The 12,626-nt window shown below is 29.9% G+C and overlaps 1 pseudogene; it reads right to left on the reverse strand.

Moving 5' to 3' along the window:
- Positions 1-2,702: 2,702 nt before the first annotated feature.
- On the reverse strand, positions 2,703-3,576 carry LOC120137250 (annotated as a pseudogene).
- Between the last annotated feature and the right edge of the window lie 9,050 nt (positions 3,577-12,626).

Raw genomic sequence — 12,626 nt, forward strand, 5'->3', positions numbered from 1 at the left:
TTGCTTTGACCATGGGCATGATGGCTTGGCATATCACTTCAGAGTCCAAGTTGGGATGATCTTGGTTGACCCCTCCAGCACAACATGTGTGAAGACCGTTGTATACTGTTAGTTTCCATATGTTGTTTTTCCTCTTCCTCTTCGATACGCGAACTATCCAATTGCATCCGTTTTCGCGCTGGGCACATTAGCATACATATTTTTCGGTCGTGAAGCGGTCTACTCTGGACTGAACAGAATTACGAATATTGTAATTTTTTATAGCCATCATCGCTTCTTCTTTGCTTGAAAACTCCATGCCTAAAGATAACTCACCATTATTTATTGATGAGTAATACCCATAGTCACCGAGATGAGGCATATCCGCAAATTCTGGCCCGTACATTGCACCATAATCAGCTTCATACATGTGTGTGTAGGAGGGTCAGTTTGTGCCACATTTCCTGGAACTTCATCATCATTGGAGTTGAATTGCGGTGATTCTGGGTCAATGAACAGTCCAGTCTCAGCACCATCCGCACCAGGCTCACGAAGCGGTTCTTCTGGTGGAGATGATGGTTCCTTCATGCTCTCCACATTTAGGTCGAAGAACCTACTACTTGCATGTCTTCCCCTTGAACTGGAAGGCATATCGACATTGAGATCAAAAAAGCTCGCAGTCGAATGTCTCCCCCCAGAGCTTGAAGCCATCACGTCAAATGGAAACTGCATAGATGGTTGCGTCGATAGCATCTCCATATTAAGGTCAAAGGGATTTGCAGATGAATGCATTCCCCTTGAACTGGACGCGATGTTGCCATACGGAATGTTCGTCGACCTACCTCAGTACATATCGTAAGGAGTTGCGGATGAATGTCTCCCCATTATGGCATTAAAATCATTACACATTACTGTCGTCAGGCTGTCAACTTGATCAACTTGTTCAGTCAACCCATAGTTGGAGCTTAATGGTTGACCCCGAACAACACACACTTGAACAAAATGTGCATACATCTCAATAGCGGCGTCTGAATAATTACTTTGAGCTTCAACCATCATTTCAACATCATCATTGTTCGAAAGTTCGAACGTTGTATAAGTTAATGGCAACAATGATGTTGGAAATCTATACTGCAACGACGACACTCTTATACTACTTCCAACATGAATCTTCCTCGAAATCTTCGTTATAAGCTCCTCAAGAGTTATGTTTCTCTTGAATGATATTTTAACACGCTCATTTGATACGAAAACAATGTCAGTTTCATCTTCTCGAATTTCACTATCATAATAAACAATAGCTGAAAGTCGCGCCATTATTTGAGTTTAAAAGAACGACACTATTATATCTGGAAAAGAAATAAATGAAACAAACTTGATTTAATAAATTATATATGAACGAATATATAACACAATAAAATTTTTACACATCAACGTAAATAAATTAAATAATATAATTTAATATTATTACGTGCACCACAAAACTATTTCGTCGTATGCTCCCGCTTTCCAATTTTACAAACACAAAAATTAATTGAAAATAATTAGTATAATATTTTTTCAAATAATCATAATAAACAATAAATATAAAAAAAAAATATAACAAAATTACCTTATAACGAAAAATCGCATGAACTTCTAAATAAAATATGAGAAGATTGTCAAAATTATTGACTCGTTAACGGAATTGTTGTATTAATTTATAAGTTGAGAGGAGAGATGTGAGAAATTAACCAGCGGAGAATAGTGTTTATAGCGAGGAAAGTTATATAAAACGCGATATTTGCCCCGCGCTATATAAAATTATGGAGTAAAGGTATGTCGCGGTACCTGCCCGCGTTATATAAAATTATTAGGAGTAAAAGTATAAGACGGTACCTGATCTGCGCTATACTCCTACGTAGCTTATAGCACGTTGTAGGGGCCGCGCTATACACACGTGACGTCAGCTCACCGTATAACGCGGTGCAGGGACGTCTTTACCACACGTGACGCCAAATCATCGTATAACACAATGTAAAAGATACGCTTTACTGTTAAAGGTGTTATATCAAAAAATATAATTTGACCAATATTAAATCGATAATATTACCGATCACCAATGATATATCAGAAAAATCACCCTTAATATCCAAAAAAAATCCAAAAAAGAAGCACAAAGTGAGGAATTTGGTCTCTTCGAAAAAGTTTCAATTTTTATCAGTAAAAATATGTTCTTCAAAGCTTGTCATTTTGAGACGTCTGGTAGGAGAATCCAGAGTCCACTGAGAACACGGTGCCGTCGTAGATGACGATGGGGATGACGACGACGATGATAAAATGGACGGCGTCGATGAATAAGATCGGTCATCGCCGTCGTCTCTGGTCTTTCTCTTGTTGATTCCTCTTCTTCTTCTCCCTCCCTGAAATCTGTGTCATGTAATCTATTATACGTTTCACATCTGATAATTCACCGGCTTCACTATGAAATCCTCAGCTCCTTCTCTAAGCATCTGTCGATTCGAGCCACGACGTTCTCCGATGACATGATGACCACCGGATTTCTCGAAAAGTAGATGATTCCTGTTCATATTAAACAACATTCATTCAGATGAACACTGCAAAGCAAAACGAATTCCCAGAATTTGGGCTTTCTTTCTAACCTTAACCTTCTCATCAATTCGTAACCGGTCATTCCAGGCATGCAGTAGTCTGTGATCAGATCAAACCTTCAAACCCTGAAAACATGAACAAATGCTAAAGATCAAGCTGAAAAACATAGATTTAGAACACCGACGGCGATGATGAAATTCAATTCAAAAGCAGAACATCACAAAACCATTGGCTTCTTTCTCCTCATCCAATCCCAGGAATTGCAAAGCTCTCCGGCCACTATCCACCGCCGTCACTGCAACATCCGGAATCCCGTTCAATTCAAATTCAAAAGAATGATTAATTATAAAGTAAAAAAATGGGAATCTCGATGACCAACCTTTACAAGAAGTAATTTTCAGCAACCTTTCAATTACTTTCCGATCAACGAGGCTCATCGACGGCGAGGACATGGACTTCCTCTGAATCAGAAGCTAAAAGATCATAGCCTTCGATCTCCACCGTAACGGCGCCGTTCACTGCCATCGTGAGGAGAGCACAAACACAGAATTCTCTTGAAAAGAAGAAGAAAAAGATTTCAACTTTAATAAACATGGTTGCTCATTGCCCTCTGCCTGGCATTTTATATGCAGCAATGTTTCATTTTATTTAGTTTTTTTTTCAATTTAAATTGTATTTTCTCTCTCAAATCAAATCTTTCTCTCTCTAGAAAATCCACGAAATCTTATTTTTTATTATTACAAAGGAAGGGACGGCTCAATAGTTGCTGGGATTCGAAAATCCACTTTGGTGCCTCCTTGATTATCTCGTCTAGGGAATCATTTTCTCGTGGTCTAAGATCTCGAGAAATGTGGAAGTGATCGGTTTCGGGGAAGATGACGGAGGTCAATGTGGGAAAGCGCCGTCAAATCAGACACGGCTTCCAACCGGCGGCAAAATATAAAAACAGCTTAAAAAATCTCTTCTTTGAAAAGACCGATTGAATTGGACAAACAGCATCTTGACTATTTCTGGGAAAAGTTTTTTTTTAAAAATTAACTTAGAGCTGTTGGATTAAATCAAAATGAATTATTCAATATGATTTAGTTTTGAATATGACATGCTGTTTGATAATATTTCTGAATCATTCATAATATATTTTAATGTTGAATCATTTAACAATATTTTATTAAATCATTCAATAATTTTTATTTAGATGTGAGAATCAAACACGTCTAAATGATTTCATTCAACAATAAACAAACAATCCCTCAAGACAACTCCAATAAAGTTTTTGAGTAAACTATATAGTTAATAATTTATTTATTTTATTAAACGTATGGTCACCAATCTAAAAAATTAATACATAATCAGTTATACTTAATATAAACAATCACTAACTTTTAATGGTTTTGACGTGGTATAATAAAAGGGTTTAATTTTATTTAACTATTAAATTGTAGATAAATACTATTAGGGCTCATTTTATAAATTCAAAATTTAAGGATAAAATTATAATTTACCCTTTTTAAATATTCTTTCTTCTTCCTGGCTTCTCCACTTGCAGCGCCGCACACCCCTTTCTTGATTCCTTTCCCTTCCCTTCCTCGCCTCCCTCCCCTCCCTCCCCTTTCCTCTCAATTCTTTTCTTAACCATATGCCATTCACAAGTCAATTTGGTGTCAAGCTGCTGAGGCAGATAGCAAAGCCTGAAATGCAGATAGCTATTTTAATTTACCCTTTTTTAATATTCGTTTCCCTTTATATATTCATTCACCACCGATCTTTTCATTGCTCCTCTTCCTCTACTATTTCTGTCTTTTCTTGAGATCCAAGAGAAACATTTGAGCTCTCTCCTTTTGCTTCAATCTCCCCCAGATCTTACATATTCTCATTAGACCCAGAATTCAGGAACTTCTCAAACCTTTTGATCTAAACGAAGGGGAAAAAAGAAGAAGAACCAGCTTGTTTTGCGTATGTTTCGGTGATTAAAGTGGGTCTAGGTGTGGGGTTGAATTTCTCTTCCTAGTCTGCTTTTTTTGTTTGGTTGCGGAGAAAATTGTGTTCCTGTTCCTGGGTCTTTTGGCCTTTTTTGTGAAATGAGAGAGAGGGAAGAAAGAAACGATCTTTTGGAGCTGCTCTCTTAAATTGGGTTGAAGGAAAGATGCAACAATATCAGCTGAAGAAGGCTTGTTTTATCATTTATTTTGCAGAAAGTAATGTCTGGTTGAGTTTTTCTTATACTTGTTCTGTTGGTGAAAATTTGTTGTGAAAGGAAATAAATTAAGAATTTCATTTTTGAAATATTAGAATTTGGCTTTAATTTTCTCTGAGATTGAACCGACATAGGTTTGGAACTGAAGAGAGGGGCTTAGAGATGCCCATTGAAAGGAATAAATTGAGAATTTCCTAAATTATTTTGAATATTTTAATAAAGTTTAGGTTAAAATAAAAATTATATCCTTTTACTAATATGTCACACGTTAAAAAATTGTTAAAAGTTTAATAATTATTTATATTAAATGACCCATCCTAATTAAAATAAAATAAAAGTGATTATATATTAATTAAAATAAAATAAAAATATCACTTATTAATTTTTTTAAAATATACGTTTAAAAAATAAAACAAAAGTGTACCTAAACTTTTAGAATAATAATCGATGGGCTTGAGATCAAAATTAAAATTTTCGGCATAATTTAGATAAATTAATAAATTTAACTTTTGAACTACTTTAACGCCCGTCACTTGTTTCAAAGACACGTGTTGGATTTTAACGGGATCTAATTATAATTATGGTAAATTACATCAAGGATCACTAATGTTTGAGTACGATTTTATTTCCTCACTGAAGTTTCAAAAATAACAAATTAGTTAATAATACTATCGATTTGTAATAAAATGATCATTAACATTATCGATTTATAATTAAACATTAGTGATCATTGGTATAATTTACCCTATAATTTTTTTAGTTGGGTTAATGAGTTTTCCTTTCACATTATAAACATATATATATATATATATATATATATATATATATATATATATATGAGAATATAAAAATTATAAAATTTTGATGAAATGTATAGTATAGTAGTATAGTATAATATAGTATAGTATAGCATATAAATTTATTCTATACAATTATAAATTTCATTTACTAGTTTACTGGTTATAAAAATTGTTATTGTTATAATATTATTTATTTTTTATATAAAATTATTTTGTTATCTATAAAATAGGTAAAAGAAGGGAAATAAATAAAGATTTGGAGGGGATAATGACATGGAAGGGAAGATATAAACGCAAAAGGTGGAAGGAAAAGGTGGCCAAAACGACAAATAGAGATCTGTAGGAGTGCCAAAGCAAATCTTGGGAGGAAGGCGGGGACCAACAAAGCTTCTCCTCACGTTTGCCTTTCACTTAACTTTTGTCCGAAATCCGATCCGATCCGATTCTATTCGATTTGATCTTTTATTTTATCTCACGCATTTATGTATTTATAATTAGAGATGGAACTTAAATTTTAATGTAAAGAGACAGGTAAAATTATAAATTTTGAAAAGATTAAAATTAGAAAATCATTTTAAATTAAATAATTTTTTTTAGAAGGGGCCATAATTGAATTAACAGAACTGAATTAGATTTGCATGACATGGTCGTGAAATTAAAATATTGTTGTTTAGCTTAATCATGAATTCAACCTATCCCATACCAAGAGTTCAACCATATTCCACATGTGCCGAGTACATCCAATATAATCGATATTTATTACACAAACCAACTTACCTGTGATTAAAAGAATCGTTAATATTTTTAGAGATCACGAATTTAAGCATCAATAACTATAATTATCAAATGATTAAAAATATTTAGAACAAATACTATTTTGTAATCATCTTAATTTAATCAATATATATATATATATATAATTAATATTTGTTGTTAAAAATAACATGATTTATGTTTTTTATTTCATTTTTGAAGGATTGGAATCACTCAACATTCTATTAATTTTTTTCTTCAAATTTAAGTTAATTTCATTTTTTTTAGAAAAAAAAAACTTAAAAGATAAAAACAAAAAAGAAACATGAAGCCCACATGTCCAGCAGTTGACGTGACGTGAACAAATAAAGCCAATGTCTTTTTTTTTTCTTCTTTCCGAAAATAAATAAATATTATACATTATTCAAAATAAATGTTAAAATGTAAATAAATATATTGAAGTTTTAAATAAAAGTGGAAAAGCAGTTCACATTTAAAAAAACAAAACATAAACTATTAACATAATAAAAAGTTAATTTGAATAATATTTAAAACAAAATTAAATATTAACATTGTTTAGACCTGTAAACGAATCAAACAAATATAAATAAAAATATATTCATATTTATTCGTTTAACTAAATAAAAAATAAACACGAAAAACTATAAATAAATCTATTTAACATCCATTTCCAAAGAAACATAAAGAAGAGGTTGACTTCTCCAATAATTTTAATAATAAAAGCCACGAAACAAAGACTAAAGTAGTCACGAGGAAATCTAATTAATTAGGGTTAATGAGTTTTAGTCAAATTGGATCTAAAACTGGGCCATTTTCATGTCCTACAAATTTATTTTCCCTCGTATAAGGGTAAAACAATAATACCATAGCACAAATAAAGTAAGAAAATCAGTCATCATAAATATTCTCTCACTGATCTTTCAAAAAAAAAATTGTCGAATCTATTGAATAATTTCAAGAAAAAATTATCCTTTAAAAAGATTTAAGTTTTCGAGTCGTTACATATGAAAGACGTGTATTATCAATACGCTAAAAAAATATGAAAATATTATACTTTGCATTCACTATAGACAATTAAAAACTTGTTTTATACAAATAATCATTTGATTTAGTGAGATAAGACACTAAATTTATATATAACATCGGAGGTTTAAATCCTCATATATGAATATAACAAATTGACCTAGAAGAGTTGTCCCTATAATGATTTTTTTACAGTATTTTATCTGGGTCCATTAATCAATAGATCAAACACGTATAATTTAAAATTTAAAATTTTGATTTTGATTTATTTCTACCATTTCTATATTCCTTTTTTTATTATATCATATTGTATAACTATATTTTTCTTCGTATGTGATGCCTATATTTACTAGTTAAATTTCAAACATGAGTTTGATTGGTGTAAGAAAAAGAAACACCTATTATGTTTTGCCCTTTTGTGAGTTTGATAAAGGGATTACATAGGCCATTGGCTTATACATGAGAGACTGTTGTCGTTAGGTCATGGCCGACCAAATGAACTCTGCTAAACAAAGTGGATCCGATCTGAATCAATACGTGAAAGGTTCTAAAAGCAATATAACTCTAATATAATATAGAAATACGATGGAGTATTAATTATCGAGTGTTATATTTTCAAAAAATAAAAAATAAAAAAATTATCAATTCTTCATTAATAAATATTTTCATATGCTTTTCCATCTTTAATACGTGAAAGTTTGTAAACCCTAAACTCAAATCCGATCCGACTCAAATAGTATACTTAAAAAATTCGACCCGAACCCGAATTTTAAAAAAAATCGACTCGATCGAAATCCGTTGGGTTCAAGTCCCATGCTCATCCCTATGTGTACTGGTCCTATATTAGAGGAGTCACCCTGACCTAACCTTTTTTTTTATCAGAAAAATATGAATAGTAAAACAGATGAAATAAATAATTGCATAAATGGATTGTGCTTCCCCCATTCTTTGAAGATTTGGCATCTTCTTTTTCAAAATTTTGTGTAATTTGGGGTATTTTCTCTTTTCCATTAGGTGAGAGGATCTTTTATCCTCTTTTACCAAACTACTAATCAACACATCTTTCCCAACTAGCACCTAAATCAACTTAAGGATATGGTATAATATTAAAAGATTATTGATATCAATCAAAGATGCCTTTGGATTGTACATAAAATAATTACTTTGATCTTTTTCCATAAAGTAAACCCTAGATAGGCAGTGGAATTCTTCATATTTTTAAGCATTTAATGTTATTATTTATTCTCCATGGATGATTGCTTTAAACATTGATAACAAAAATAAAAGAATTTTATGAATAAATTTTATTGTTATTATATGCTTTTAAAGCATATATGTAATATTTTATTGGGTAAACTATGCATTTAATACCTAAAATATCAGTTTTAACCCATTTTAGTACATAATAAACTTTTATTTTTTTTTTCAAAATTATACATAAAGTTTAGTTTTTGTTTCATTTTGGTACCCACTGTTACAAATTTAACATGTTTAATACCTAAACTATCAATTTTGGTCAATTTTAATACTTAAACTTTCAACTTTCCCCTAAAACTTAACGTTAAATTTTGAACAGAAATACTAAAATGAAATAAAACTAAACTTTAGGAATACTTTTTAAAAAAATAAAAGTCCAGGAATTAAAAAGGATAAACATTAATAATTTAAGTACTAAACGTGTAATTTACCCTATTTTTTTACTTGTTATTTTATTTTACCGTCTATACATAAAATAATAATCTAATATTTATTATTGTAATCACCATATATCTTGAGGTAAAGTTTGGGTTGATTTGACTCTTAGGAAGTGGTGGGGGTGGAAATGAATCTTTGCATCCCTATTTGTTTCTTCCTATCAAACCTCTATGTTATGATCCAAGAAAGCATGGAGAAGATTTGATCTTCTGCTTGATGACTCATCCCCCAGTAAAGGATAAATTATCGGGTAAACTACATATTTGTCACCCGCATATTACTTAGTTTCCATTTTGGTCACTCAAATTTCCCCCCAAAGTTGTACATAATGTTATGTTAACGTGTCACCATAAGGTAATGCAACGCCAGCGTTGAAAAATAATAGAAAAATACCACGTCAACATAACAATTAATTTTAAAATAATATGTAATCAAAACATAACTCTAAGTGTGATTTTAAAAAATAATAATTGAGTAATCAAAACAAAAACTAAGTAATAAATGGGTGACTAAATAGATAGTTTATCCAAAAATATTTATCTATTCGGGTTCTGAACTAGGCCTTGAAAGTATCTATTCGTCATTCGTGTTGGACTAATGTGATAGCAGCACTTCTGGTCCAAATGCATTATCCATAGGGTTTCTTTTCCACTCGGTTTTTTTATTTAGCCCATTAGTGCGCTCGGATTTTTATTTTGAAATCTACAACATTATCTATAGTGTTTTTAGAACTCATCGCATCAATGTGACGAATTCCAGTCACTGTAGCAAATGTCATATACCAAAATAAACTTCTATTTGTCTTATTGGGCTAAATAATAAACCAGTTTGTCCTATTGGGCCAAAAAAACTCTTATACTATCCAAATGGGCTTAAAGCCTAACAAAATAAAAGTCTATATCTTAGCCCAACAAGATAATTATTTATGAAGTTTGGGTCAAGTAAAACTCAAGATTTGAGGATTAAGATATAAATTTTAGGGTCGAATTTGAGTTAGAATAAGGTAGCCACCTATAGATGACTGGACTAACATCAATGTTGACGATACACGTGTATTAGCTTTATCTTAAATTACTCAATAAATATATTTTAAAAGGTTATATTTTTTTCATATTTTTTCTCCAAAAATTCAACATTTATTATGCTCGTGGTTATATTCTTTTTATACTTTTGGTCCAAAAATTCAATATTTATCATGTTTGTGTTCGTGTAAATATGTGTCGAAGACACACACTGCATACATTTATTCTTTTTGGATAAGATTCATATATTTATTTTTTATTTTTTTGGTCTCTCTTTTTTACTTTTCTTTCATTTTAACTCAACCTTTAAAGTTATAATCGGTTTCTTTCAAAATAGCATGAGGTGTTTCTTACCCAAAAAATAAAAATAAAAACTTATGAAAAGTGTTTTTCACGTAACGCACCTTTGTCTTATGTGATAAAAAAATATCAATATAAAAAATAATCTGAAACAGATGTTATTTTAATTATTATATTAAGATTCGATACATCTTATAAAATTATTGAATCTCATTAAATGTAGGATGTCTAAGGTACGATAGCCTTAATATATGGTTAAGGAAAGATGCTACAAAAAATATTAATATTTTTTTAATATTTCCGATAAAGCGCAACTTAAAACATTATTTTTTTCTACCATAAATGTTAATATTGGACGCTACCTGAAATGTTTAACATTTCCGGTAAAGCGTTAAATAAAACATTAATTTTTCTACCGAAAATTTTAATATTGGACGTTACCTAAAAGATGTTTTTTCTACCGAAATTTAGGTAACGAAATTAACATTTTCGGTAGAAAAAAAATAATGTTTTAGGTAGTGTTTTACTGGAAATGTTAAAAAATATTAATATTTCCGGTAAGACATTTTCTTAATCGTATATTAAAACTGCCGTACAACATAACTATCCATGGCAAGTTGAAGTGGTAATTGCTTACTATAGTTTAGTTTTTTATCAATTCGACGCTCAGAATTCTCATTCATAATTTGTTATAGTTTGGTATTATTAATTGGTTGTTGATCTAGACATAGTGTTTATTTATCTGGTAAGTTGGCGAGTAATAATCATTCTTTTAAAAGAGTTTGATTAACGAAATATTCTTTAAAAGAAGGAAGAGTCTATCACGCTCAATGAGTACCGTTGAATATCATTAACTATGAGTATCGTTGAACACTATTAATTTAATTTATGAAAATTTAAAATTCTAAAGAACTCAACGTATAATTATAAATTAGTTAAAAATTTAAATTTAAATCATTTAAAATAAATATTAATTATACTACTTTCCATAAATTTTTAATACCTTTTTAAATATTTTTTAAACTAAATTGCAATTTTTTTGTTGTTAAAAAAATTATGAAAAATAATGTAATTAATATTGTATTTTAAATAATTTATCTTTAAATTTATAAATGATTTATAATTATACATTAAATCCTTTAAAATTTTAAATTTTTATAACTTAATTAATGGTGTTCAACGTTACTTATCGCTAGTAGCGTATAAATTAAATTAAATTTCCTTACAACGCGATCGTTATAAAATTTTCTTTAATCGAAAGTTTAGGGAGAATAATGAAGAAATTTAGTTATTATTAACAGAGTATGAGTCAGATCGACTACTGATCATGATGTTCTATCCTAACAATATTTCTTTCATTTTGTCATTTTCTTTTTGTTTTTATTAATCTCTATTAAACTTCTTCATTGAAAATTGAAATATTAAAACGATTAATTTCACTTTTACAGATATTTTTTCTATTTATATTGTTATCCATAATTTTATTGAACAATAAGATTGCAGCCGCCCACGAGAAACATGAGCACACACATATAGCTTGGTCTCGTCCTCGGCAGTTAGACCGAGGCATTAAATTTTTTATATTTTCTAATTTATTTGTATTTTAAAATTTTATAAATTCATTTTTAATATAAAATTCTATATTCGTTCATAGTTCTTGGAGTCAAAAAAAGTTAGTTCTGCAACCCTTCTATCTACGATAGTTCTGTTGTGTGGCGGGTTTTACGTATAATATTATATTGTCTACTCATAAAAAGTTACACAATTGATAATAATTTCGGGTACAATCGAACATGTTACATGAGTTTTTTTACGATAACTTTTTAGGTTGCAACCATGCAATTTACGTGATTTGTTATGAAAAACGTATTATTTTCGATTTCAACCCAAAATTATTATCAAGATTACTCTAAAAGATTATGCATTTATAATTTTTTTCAATTACAATTGATTGCAACGTTATTTTAACTTTACATTAGTTGATTGTATTTTATACTCTCATCTATTTACATGCTTCCTTAAGGGTGAGTTGTATTCACGGAATATAAGATTATCTTTAAGAATAAAATTATCGGGATGTAACATTACTTTGTGAATGTTGTATTACTCTGTTTGGTTTACTTAGCAGGAATATAAGATTACAATATTTGGTTAAAAATATAAAATTACTTGGATACATATTTTACCAAATTATCATTGTGATATATATTTTTTAACAATAAAACTTTAATATTAAATTATAAATAT

The sequence above is a fragment of the Hibiscus syriacus genome, unplaced genomic scaffold (genome assembly GCF_006381635.1).
Source record: "Hibiscus syriacus cultivar Baekdansim isolate YM2019G1 unplaced genomic scaffold, ASM638163v2 tig00110655_pilon, whole genome shotgun sequence".
In the NCBI taxonomy this organism is placed as follows: Eukaryota; Viridiplantae; Streptophyta; class Magnoliopsida; order Malvales; family Malvaceae; genus Hibiscus; species Hibiscus syriacus.